This window comes from Borostomias antarcticus, assembly GCF_949987555.1.
Source record: "Borostomias antarcticus genome assembly, chromosome: 22".
NCBI lineage: Eukaryota > Metazoa > Chordata > Actinopteri > Stomiiformes > Stomiidae > Borostomias > Borostomias antarcticus.
In genome coordinates, this window is record NC_140255.1 from 20,198,728 (window position 1) to 20,211,730 (window position 13,003).

The following is a 13,003-nucleotide window of genomic DNA, read 5'->3' on the forward strand; positions in this document are numbered from 1 at the left end:
ACACATCTACCATCACACAGTAGATGACCTGAACACCTCTACCATCACACAGTAGATGACCTGAACACGTCTACCATCACACAGTAGATGACCTGAACACCTCTACCATCACACAGTAGATGACCTGAACACGTCTACTCACACAGTAGATGACCTGAACACGTATACTCACACAGTAGATGACCTGAACATGTCTACTCACACAGTAGATGACCTGAACACATCTACCATCACACAGTAGATGACCTGAACACGTCTACTCACACAGTAGATGACCTGAACACGTATACTCACACAGTAGATGACCTGAACATGTCTACTCACACAGTAGATGACCTGAACACGTATACTCACACAGTAGATGACCTGAACATGTTTACTCACACAGTAGATGACCTGAACATGTCTACTCACACAGTAGATGACCTGAACACATCTACCATCACACAGTAGATGACCTGAACACATCTACCATCACACAGTAGATGACCTGAACACGTCTACTCACACAGTAGATGACCTGAACACGTATACTCACACAGTAGATGACCTGAACATGTCTACTCACACAGTAGATGACCTGAACACGTATACTCACACAGTAGATGACCTGAACACGTCTACTCACATAGTAGATGACCTGAACACGTCTACTCACACAGTAGATGACCTGAACACGTCTACTCACACAGTAGATGACCTGAACACGGCTACCACCACACAGCCATATCCCTAACTGAGCATTTAGTTTGCCTGCAAATACCTGCCTTGGATTATCAAGGGGGCCGTTTGCCCTTCCTCCCCTCGCTCTGTAACACAGTTAGCATTGAAAAGTCTCTCAGCCAGATGGGATGTTGTTGAGGAAATGAGCCGAGCATGAGCAGCACAAGAGAATCCACGGTTTGCTTCAGAAATGGACCACAGGAGACGCAGCTACTCTAATGGGTGTAGAAAGGCTCTATCTGCCTGGGAACTACATGCACATTGATTTACCTCATTTACACAGAAGGACCTTAATGGGTGATGCAAACGTTCTGTACACACCAGTACAATTTACACACCAGTACTATGTATACACACCAGTACTACAGTATGTACATGGAGTACTATGTACCTTTATCAAGAGATGATATTTAATCTACAGATCTACTTTCTGTTTGTACTGCCGCCATTCTTGGTCAGGTTGCTCTTGAAAAAGAGATTTTAATCTCAATTGACCTCATTCATGCAGCCGCCATATTGGTCAAGTCTGATGTAATCAGGTGGGAGAATGAGGAAGTGCCCGTTCACTCCAATGTTAAAAGATTGCTGTACTAATACACTTCAAGAGCCTAAATAGTCAAAATAACAAACAGTATACACTTTCAGAATTACAAAGTCATCATAACCAGACTCCGATTGTTTTTCACTGCCGTTGTTTTTGCGTTACATACATGCAAGTGAATGCAGCTGACGGCTAACTATGGCTCATTTACTTCCATGTATTTCCAAACGCAAAAACAATGATTATTTTGACTATTTTGGTTCTTGAAGTGTATTAGTACAGCAATCTTTTAACATTGGAGTCAACGGGCACTTCCTCATTCTCCCACCTGATTACGCCAGACTTGAGCAAATGTCCGTCGTGTGAATAAGGTCAGTGGGTCCAAACCTGGTTAAATAAAGGCTAATGAAACAAATCCAGAGATGCTCCATGTCTTGTCGTGCTCCTACACTTCTTGAACTTGTCTGGAGAGGGTGAGGAGAGAAGACTAGTTCAGCCTCACAACAAGTCCGATGGAATGAGACACCTGGACCTCCAGATGAAGCTTTATTAATGGGCCATACTTGCACCGGCCATATCCACAAATAGCTTTCTAGGTCTTAGACCAGATCAATTATATTCCAATAACCTATACAATTACTCCCATAACAAGCTGGTAATATCTCACGATCTATTCTTACTATCAGTGATGCCTGCATTCTGTGTGTGTGTGTGTGTGTGGTGTGTGTGTGTGTGTGTGTGCGTGTGTGTGTGTGTGTGGAATCAGAGCCAGCTCTAAGTGGCTGTACCTACAGGCTTTACGCGAACACGTCATTGTTCTCCTGTAGTCATCTAACTGAGGCGCTGTTTCTGGGGTCACAAACCTATTTGCTTCATATCTGAACACATGATGTGTTCCTCCCTTCCTCATGTTGCAGCCCTGCAACGTTAGCCGGCCGGCTGTCTTTGATATGCCCTGAGAGACAGCCAGGAATCTGACCCTTCACCCCCTCACACAGAGAGACCAGGAGGAGCCATGGAGAGACCATCTCTATGACAGTCAGGGCAGATTAGAGGGGGTTCTTAACAGCCCTTAATGACGGCCTGAGGGCGGGGTCACCGATACTGAGGTACTGGTTGTATGTTCACTGAACATTCTCCATGGATCACAATTCACAAGCATGACAATAATGATCATGATAATAAGAAATCAAAGGTCCAACCCTCATGGCGTGATACTAAAGGGAATGTGTCAAGACCTCTGCGTTAAAGCTTCATCAGGCCTGAGGCAGCCCTCAGTATTATTATACTACTAAACAGCCTGTTCATGGCTCATCTGTTTCTGTCTATGAATGAATGTTCTATAGTAGTAGTAGTAGTAGTAGTAGTAGTAGTAGTAGTAGTAGTAGTAGTAGTAGTAGCAGTAGTAGTAGTAGTAGTAGTAGTAGTAGCAGTAGCAGTAGCAGTAGTAGTAGTAGTAGTAGTAGTAGTAGTAGTAGTGGTAGTAGTAGTAGTAGTAGTAGTAGTAGTAGTAGTAGTGGTAGTAGTAGCAGTAGCAGTAGTAGTAGTAGTAGTAGTAGTAGTAGTAGTAGTAGTGGTAGTAGTAGTAGTAGTAGTAGTAGTAGTAGTGGTTGTAGTAGTAGTAGTGGTAGTAGTAGTGGTAGTAGTAGTAGTAGTAGTAGTAGTAGTAGTAGTAGTAGTAGTAGTAGTAGCAGTAGCAGTAGCAGTAGTAATTCGTTTTTGATTGACAGACGATTGTAAGCCTCTGATTGGTAAAATTAAACAATGACTGACAGTTGCCACGGCCATTACCTGCCCTCTCAAAGTCTCCGGTCTGCAGACACAAACTTGGAGTCTGTAGTTGTGGTAGTAGAAGAAGAAACAGAAGCCATAGTTGTAGAAGAAGAAACAGAAGCCATAGTTGTGGTAGTAGAAAAAGAAACAGATGCCGTAGTTGTAGAAGAAGAAACAGAAGCCGTAGTTGTGGTAGTAGAAGAAGAAACAGAAGCTATAGTTGTGGTAGTAGAAGAAGAAACATAAGCCATAGTTGTGGTAGTAAAAGAAGAAACAGAGGCTATAGTGGTGGTAGTAGAAGAAGAAACAGAAGCTATAGTTGTGGTAGTAGAAGAAGAAACATAAGCCATAGTTGTGGTAGTAGAAGAAGAAACAGAGGCTATAGTGGTGGTAGTAGAAGAAGAAACAGAAGCTGTAGTAGAAGAAGAAGAAAAGCACATTAGCCCCAGAGGGTAGATTGGTTATACAGTGTACTGTACCATCATGGTTTTGCAGTGTACCATGCATTTTGTTTTAAATGTCCTTTTTTGCCTTTCCTTTTATATGACCTTTTATGTGTTTCTTGCACTTTGTCTTGATGCGTTTAATGTCTCATGTAAAGCACTTTGAATTGCCTTGTTGCTGAAATGTACTATACCAATAAACGTGCCTTGCCTTGCCTTGCCATCATCATCATAAAGATATACATGAGCAACTCCAGGCCGTATCCGGGTGTGTTAGTCTTTATGATGCTGTAAGAATGCTCTACTTCAGAACATGAGGACAGCAGCAGTGTGTGTCCTTGTTCTGCAGACGTCTGGCAGTGTTGAGTGAATTAGTGGATCTGTGCACAGACGGCTCTGATTCCCACAGTTTGTGTAGCTTTTATGAGGTTTCAACATTGGGAATAGTTTAGGAGACCGTGTCAATTACAGTTTGTCTCCGTGGATGTATGACCTTGTTGAGTGAATTAGTGTTTTTATCAGGTAGGAGTGTGTGTGTGTGTGTGTGTGTGTGTGTGTGTGTGTGTAGAAGATGGAGACTCCTCCAAGGTCTTTATGGCGTCCTGCCTCCTGTGTATAATTAATAACAGGTTAATAACAGCTTAATAACAGCGCTGGCTGTCAAAGCCTCTTGATACAGAGGAAAATCAATGCCTAATACCGTATAAATACTGATATATCCTATCATCAGCCGACAAGTCATTTACCCTGAGGGGCCCAGCTCCACATCTCCATGCATTAACAGCTAAACAGTGTGTGTGTGTGTGTTGATGCTAGAGGCCAGTGTAACATACTGTAGTAGTTCTATGCCTGACTGGAGCCTCGTGGAGCACATGGGGTTTTATCCTGGGGTTTGACCCCGGGCTCAGGGCTGTAATTACCCCCCCCCCCCCCTGCCACGCCCCCGCCCTCATCCTGGGTTTTGCCCCCGGGCTCAGGGCCGTGATTACCTCCCTGCCCCGCCCCCGTCCTCAGCCTTTCCTCCTCACTGGGCTGGTCTTCATCCTCATCTCTCTCAGCTGGGGGTCTGCTGGGCGTCTGTGTACGTGTGTTATACTGTGTGTGTGTGTGTGTGTGTGTGTGTGTGTGTGTGTGTGTTATACTGTAAGAGTGGTGTGTCTATTATACTGGGTGTATGCACACTGTGTGTGTGTGTGTGTGTATTCCTCAGGAACTCTCTTTTCTCTGACAAGGCTTCAAATCATCAGGTCACCTGACTACTGAATACCATACAACACTCTCCATGACTACGCCAATCCACATTAAACCACATTAAACCACCACTCTGAACCAGTAACACACCAATCCACATTAAACCACCACTCTGAACCAGTAACACACCAATCCACATTAAACCACCACTCTGAACCAGTAACACACCAATCCACATTAAACCACCACTCTGAACCAGTAACACACCAATCCACATTAAACCACATTAAACCACCACTCTGAACCAGTACCAAACTAAACCAAACTAAACCAGATTAAAACCACTTCATGATTGAGAGTCAAAATAACCACATGGTCCACGTCTTTAAAATGATTAATGAACAAATCGATGCTCTATTCAGTATTATATAAAGGCACTATTTGACTGATGGTACTGGCCTGCAATTCATCTCCTCTTCAGTAAGTACTGGGATAATGGCCGGGCCACACCCCGGAGACGAACCCCTCCCGGACCCTCCTTACTCAGCTGAGTGGAATCTCACTGGAGAGCCGTCTGAATGAGCCCCTGAATCCGGAGCACCTTTGTCTGCGCTCCCCCTGGGCAGTGCACTGGGATGAGAGTCGGATGAGCTGCGTCTGGGTTACTGAGAGGCACGTCCAAATAAAAGCTCTAGACAAAGGAGTTTGTCTTCAAAGGGCAACCTTTTTCTTTTAAATTCTGTATAAAAGCAGACATCATCACACAGGATGATGCTGGATGAGTCATCGACCGTGCCCCAGCTGTTTCCGAGTAACGCTGCGTGTCCAGTTATGGTCAGTGAGCTGAGATGATGACCACGCTAATCAAAGGAACTCATTGTGAAGCCCTTTTAATCAGGGCAAGGCAAGTTTATTTATATAGCACTTTTCAGCCACAGGGCAATTCAAGGTGCTTTACATGAGACATTAAAATCATTAAAAGAAAAAGCAAGACATTATAGACATTTAAAACAAAAAGCAGGACAAATAGAATACAGGAATAAAAGTTACAGTGCAGTTTACAGATAAACATAGCTCAAGCTTGTTTTAAAAGAACCAAGAGTTGCAGCAGACCTGCAGTTTTCTGGAAGTTTGTTCCAGATATGTGGAGCATAAAAACTGAACGCTGCTTCTCGATGTTTTGTTTTAACTCTTTAAAAAGCTGCTACTGAGAGCCAGTGTAGAGAACGGAGAAGGGACGTTGTCCAGACAGGACATGACCAGAGCCTGGATGTGCACCTGCGCTGTTCGGTCAGTGAGGAAAGGGTGAATCCTTCTCATGTTGTAGATGTTCCATGCGGTTCTAGTTACAAATCTCCTTCAGACAAATGATCGACCCTCAAAGCACTGTTCTCCTCTCAGACTCCTCCTCTCAGACTCCTGTCCTCTCAGACTCCTTCCCTCTCAGACTCCTTCCCTCTCAGACTCCAGTCCTCTCAGACTCCTCCTCTCAGACTCCTCCTCTCAGACTCCAGTCCTCTCAGACTCCTCCTCTCAGACTCCTTCCCTCTCAGACTCCTCCTCTCAGACTCCAGTCCTCTCAGACTCTTCCTCTCAGGCTTCTCCCTTTAGATTAATGATGTCATAAACATGTTGTCTGAACAAGTCTAGCACCATGGCTGCCACACCGTGACCTAGCGACAGAACAAGGATACAGGGAACAAGGACACAGATCAAGGATACAGGGAACAAGGACACAGATCAAGGAGACAGAACAAGGAGACAGGGAACAAGGAGACAGAACAAGGAGACAGAGAACAAGAAGGCAGAACAAAGAGACAGAGCAAGGAGTCAGAGAACAAGGAAACAGAGACAAGACAAGGAGACAGAGAACAAGGAGACAGGACAAGGAGACAGGACAAGGAGACAGAGAACAAGGAGACAGGACAAGGAGACAGAGAACAAGGAGACAGGACAAGGAGACAGGACAAGGAGACAGAGACAGGACAAGTGGAGAGAAATAGGACAAGACTGTTTTCCAAATCAGCTCAAAACAACACAAAATCACTCCAAAGATTTGGTTCAACTTTAAATTTGACCAACATTTTGAGTGTATTGAGAGTGTGTGGTTCCTCCCATGTGACCTGCTGTTAGAGAATGCAGTGGGTTCAGAGCCCGAGTCAGAACCCCAGCCCCTACCAGCAAGAGCACCCCAGGGACTGCAGACGGTCCAGGAATGAGGCCCCTACCAGCAAGAGCACCCCAGGGACTGCACACGACCCAGGAATGAGGCCCCTACCAGCAAGAGCACCCCAGGGCCTGCAGACGGTCCAGGAATGAGGCCCCTACCAGCAAGAGCACCCAGGGACTGCAGACGGTCCAGGAATGAGGTCCCTACCAGCAGGAGCACCCCAGGGCCTGCAGACGGTCCAGGAATGAGGTCCCTACCAGCAAGAGCACCCCAGGGCCTGCAGACGGTCCAGGAATGAGGTCCCTACCAGCAAGAGCACCCCAGGGCCTGCAGACGGTCCAGGAATGAGGTCCCTACCAGCAGAAGCACCCCAGGGAAAGCACACGGTCCAGGAATGAGGCCCCTACCAGCAAGAGCACCCCAGGGCCTGCAGACGGTCCAGGAATGAGGTCCCTACCAGCAAGAGCACCCCAGGGCCTGCAGACGGTCCAGGAATGAGGCCCCTACCAGCAGGAGCACCCCAGGGACTGCAGACGGTCCAGGAATGAGGCCCCTACCAGCAAGAGCACCCCAGGGCCTGCAGACGGTCCAGGAATGAGGCCCCTACCAGCAGGAGCACCCCAGGGCCTGCAGACGGTCCAGGAATGAGGCCCCTACCAGCAGGAGCACCCCAGGGCCTGCAGACAGTCCAGGAATGAGGTCATGCTTTGGCAAATGGATTTCTGATATTTATCCAGTAAAGTGGTATATTTTCTCCCCCCTCTCCCCTGGGCTGTTCCTGCTGTCCCCCCCCCCCGTGCCTTTCTATTGGTCCCCTGCTCTCCCCCCCCCCCCCCCCCCCCTCCGGGCCTTTCTATTGGTCCCCTGCTCTCCCCCCCCCCCCCCCCCCGTGCCTTTCTATTGGTCTCCTGCTCTCCCTCTTAGCCGAGGCCTGCAGATCTGTTACATGTTCTCCCGAGACGACAGGTGATCCCTTCAGCTGACAGCGTTCAGACATCAAAGACACTGTTGCCGGTGTCGGTGGGTCCGGTGTCGACCACACACTCAACGACGGCCCCCTTTCAATCTGCTGAACGGGCCTCCTTCCATCCTCCCTTCCTAGTAACCCAGTACACCACTACCGTCTCTCTAGCTCTCAACTGTCCACGATGGTCTTTCCAGTTCTCAGTGGGCCACTGCGGTGTCTCTACGGTCTCTCTAGTTCTCGATGGGCCGTTATGGTCTCTCTACAGACTAATAACAGCATGGTGTCCTGCACCCTCATGGCTCTGACGCTGTCCTGGACTTGATTCCACATGTTGGGCACGACCCTCAGATTGTGCTTTTCCGTGTTTGGATCAATTCTAAATACTCTGGTCCTCACCCAGCTGACAGGTTGATTAATGGCGGTGGAGGGCGGGGATCAGCCAGGAATAAACGTTTAGCAATGTTTCTGTTGTGTTTGAAATGCTGGACTCCCATTGATCCATGTCGGAGGCAGAACATTGGCGTTCTTCTCAGATGATGGGCCAGAACCGGGCGTTGTGTTCTCAGATGATGGGCCAGAACCAGGCATTGTGTTCTCAGATGGTGGGCCAGAACCAGGCATTGTGTTCTCAGATGATGGGCCAGAACCAGGCATTATGTTCTCAGATGGTGGGCCAGAACCAGGCATTGTGTTCTCAGATGGTGGGCCTGCGCAGTGATGTCCCAGTGTCGGGGGCGCGCCTGGTTTGATGTCGGGGGCGTGCCTGGTTTGATTTACACGGTGCGACTCATATGAGAACAGGCCATGATCAACACACTCCCTGAAATAGAGATAATTTTGGGAAACAGTTCCTTTTTCAGGACAATCGATGTTTCTCTTGTGCATTCTGTTTCAGGTTTCGCTTAAGACGTGGACTCTATTGATTGGCTCTCTGGAGGGACGTTTTACCCTGCATCTCACCAGAGGATCGCTGTCTTCAGAGGGGCAGGTCTCTAAGGAGAGGGTGGGCTGTAAGGGGATTCAGGTCAGCTAAACGTTTCTCTGTAACTCTACTCTGTTTAGAGCTAAGAGAAGAGCTCTCTAGACCTCTGTACCTCATCTGAACCTCACAGTGTCTAAGGCCACTTTCACACCTGAATGTGTTCCGATTCAGGGAATAATGTTACAATGTGACAAATAAATTGTAGAATTTGCACGTGAACTTGAACATCAATCATGTCAATTGGGAACCTCTCTAGTTTTTCCGCGTATTGGCTTTAGCTGCTGGCTGGTGCAGCAGTCGTCCCTGGCTGCCAGGGTCCCCAGCTGTGAGGAGTCCCTGGGGGAGGCGGGGCCCCCAGCCGGGCCCTGCCTCCCCGTGTCTGGACCGGCAGAGGAGCCACACAGACGGGCGATTGTGGGCTGGTTGAAATACACTCCCCCGCTGCCCCGACCAAATATGTATATCTGTGTGAGTTTCATTCTCCTGCTGTAAGATCACCTGCACCCCGGCACTGCTTCTTCTGAAGACAGGCAGGGTTTTTAGAGCCACGAGCCAAACTTGAGCGTGAGAAACACCCTCCATCATTTCATTAAAGGAGAATGTTCGTTTTTGACAACCTGGATCTTATTTACAGCATATTACTGTATAAGATGTTTGACTCACAGAGATAACTTTGGTGTAATTCGGAGGCTTGTAGAAGAAATTTAAAATCCAGCGCGAGCCAAGTATATCCATGTAATGGCGGCGGACGGGGCACTGAGAATGCAGCTTCTAAAAAATCTATTTTCTGCCACGAAACGGTTGTTTTCATCAATCTGTTTTTATGAATCGCTAGTGGGGGCTTGTTGCAGTTTTCACATGCCTCTGTAATATAATCTTTAGAAATGTCTTTAGAAACAAAATATAGCTTCCCCACTTGCTCCAGCACGCATGCGCACAGCGCGCAGACTGGCTATTCTCCGTCTGTAGGCTACACTCGCGGCTCAAATTCTCTACACTACAATCGGCTAAGTCAATCTATATCCTCAAAATCTGATAAATTCAGCCATATTGCACACAATATTCCAGGCACCAACAAGCCGATCGTAGGTAGCTTGTTGCTTCTACAGGCCTTTCTACAGGCGAATTACACCAAACTTATCTCGGTGAGTCTTATAATATGCCGTAAATAAGGTCCAGGTTGTCAAAAACGAACATTCTCCTTTAAGGCTGAACTCTCCCTCACTTTCCTTTCTACGCTGGTAATATGGATTCATGAAGGAATACATGTGGTGAGCATGAAATGTTCTAACCCTAACTAACCCTAAATAACCCTAACTAACCCTAAATATCTCTAACTAACCGTAACTAACCCTAAATATCTCTAACTAACCGTAACTAACCCTAAATATCTCTAACTAACCCTAACTAACCCTAAATAACTCTAACCCCAACTAACCCTAAATAACTCTAACCCCAACTAACCCTAAATAACTCTTACTAACCCTAAATAACTCTAACCCCAACTAACCCTAAATAACTCTAACTAACCCTAAATAACTCTAACTAACCTTAACTAACCCTAAATAACTCTAACTAACCCCAACTTACCCTAAATAACTTTAACTAACCCCGACTAACCATACAGCATCAGCCCCCAGTAAGAGCACTGACCTACTGCAATGGTAAATGGACTGCACTTATATAGCGCTTTTATCCAAACGCTTTACAATGGCCTCTTTCACTCTTTCACACACCAATGGCGGAAGCTGCCATGCAAGGTGCGAGCCTGCTCATTGGGAGCAATTTGCGATTCAGTGTCTTGCCCAAGGACACTTGGACATGTGGACAGGAGGAGCCGGGATTGGAACCGCCGACCCTGCTCATTGGATGCACTCCTTCTCCTCCTCCATAAACCAGCACTCCTCCTCCTCCTCCATAGACCAGCACTCCTCCTCCTCCATAGACCAGCACTCCTCCTCCTCCATAGACCAGCACTCCTTCTCCTCCTCCTCCATAGACCAGCACTCCTCCTCCATAAACCAGCACTCCTCCTCCTCCATAGACCAGCACTCCTTCTCCTCCTCCTCCATAGACCAGCACTCCTTCTCCTCCTCCTCCATAGACCAGCACTCCTCCTCCATAAACCAGCACTCCTCCTCCTCCATAGACCAGCACTCCTTCTCCTCCTCCTCCATAGACCAGCACTCCTTCTCCTCCTCCTCCATAAACCAGCACTCCTTCTCCTCCATAGACCAGCACTCCTTCTTCTCCATAGACCAGCACTCCTTCTCCTCCATAGACCAGCACTCCTTCTCCTCCATAGACCAGCACTCCTCCTCCATAAACCAGCACTCCTTCTCCTCCTCCATAAACCAGCACTCCTCCTTCTCCTCCATAGACTAGCACTCCTCCTCCATAAACCAGCACTCCTCCTCCTCCATAAACCAGCACTCCTCCTCCTCCTCCTCCTTCTCCTCCTCCATAAACCAGCACTCCTCCTCCATAGACCAGCACTCCTCCTCCTCCTCCATAAACCAGCACTCCTTCTCCTCCATAGACCAGCACCCCTCCTCCATAAACCAGCACTCCTTCTCCTCCTCCTCCATAAACCACCACTGCTCCTCCTCCTCCTCCATAAACCAGCACTCCTCCTCCTCCTCCTCCTCCTCCTCCTCCATAAACCAGCACTCCTCCTCCTCCTCCTCCTCCTCCTCCATAAACCAGCACTCCTTCTCCTCCTCCATAAACCAGCACTCCTCCTCCTCCTCCTCCTCCTCCTCCATAAACCAGCTCTCCTGCTCCTCCTCCTCCATAAACCAGCACTACTTCTCCTCCTCCATAAACCAGCACTCCTCCTCCTCCTCCTCCTCCTCCATAAACCAGCTCTCCTGCTCCTCCTCCTACATAAACCAGCACTCCTCTTCCTCCATAAACCAACACTCCTCCTCCTGGACTGATGCCAAAGCACATGGTGTGCGACCTCCTGGCTGCGTCCCCGCACCGCAGTACCTGTGCCCTCCACCAGAGCGCCACAGCTCCACCTACGGCCCTCTCTGCCCCAGAGAGCTCACACACCCCACCAACACAAACACAGTACACCCTCTGGAGGGCGGGTCCTTCTGTGAGCAGCGGGTCCTTCTGTGAGCAGCGGGCGTGTGCGGGCCTGACTACAGCATCGCAGCCCGGGAGCTGAGGACGGCAGGCGGAGCTGCCTCAGCGCTCGGGGGGCGGACAGCTCAATGCTTAATGACTGCTCTTAGTGTATGCAGGCCACAACACTGGATAAAAGACTTTTGTGATGGATAACGGCAAAGGAAAGCTGGAGCGGGGGTGAGGGGAAAAGGGTGGACGTCAAATAGAGGCGGATTTGTGAGATGGGCTTTGAGTACTGGACATAATACAGTCACGCTTCCATTTAGCTGGTTCTGATGTGGAACATATGATCACTGTAATCCCGCTGGCCTACTGGGCTTATCAACATCGTACTATCAACACTTTAATATACCAAAGCCTTTACAACACCATATTATACCAAAGGCTTAACAACACTGTACTATACCAAAGGCTTAACAGCACCATATTATACCAAAGGCTTAACAGCACCATATTATACCAAAGGCTTAACAGCACCATATTATACCAAAGGCTTAACAACACTGTACTATACCAAAGCCTTAACAGCACCATATTATACCAAAGGCTTATGAGCACCCTATAATACCAAAGGCTTAACAGCACCATATTATACCAAAGCCTTAACAGCACCATATTATACCAAAGGCTTAACAGCACCATATTATACCAAAGGCTTAACAGCACCATATTATACCAAAGGCTAATCAGCACCATATTATACCAAAGCCTTAACAGCACCATATTATACCAAAGCCTTAACAGCACCATATTATACCAAAGGCTTAACAGCACCATATTATACCAAAGGCTTAAAGGAGTAGTAAAGGTAAAATGCATGTTAGCCCTGTTTTAAGGTTACTTATGATCATATACAATGGTTCAGATCAAACCGTTGACAAAACTAGCACTTTTGAGAAAGTCTGATAATTGCTCTACCACCGTTTAGGTCATACAATGGATGTGGGTGGGCACCTTGAAAAATCATTCAAAAAACATGTTAAACACTCAATTTCAAAGACAAGAAACTCACTGAGGTGTTCTCACATATAATTCGCCATAAAGTTACATTCTAGTTCACCTGGAAAGGCTTTTTTTA

The 13,003-nt window shown here is 47.5% G+C and overlaps 1 protein-coding gene across 1 annotated transcript in view; it reads right to left on the reverse strand.

Moving 5' to 3' along the window:
- The window catches only part of gfra1b (gdnf family receptor alpha 1b), a gene marked incomplete at both ends in the record, with an annotated part of 30,202 nt that overhangs the window by 14,386 nt on the left and 2,813 nt on the right, over positions 1 to 13,003 (reverse strand). The window lies entirely within an intron of this gene.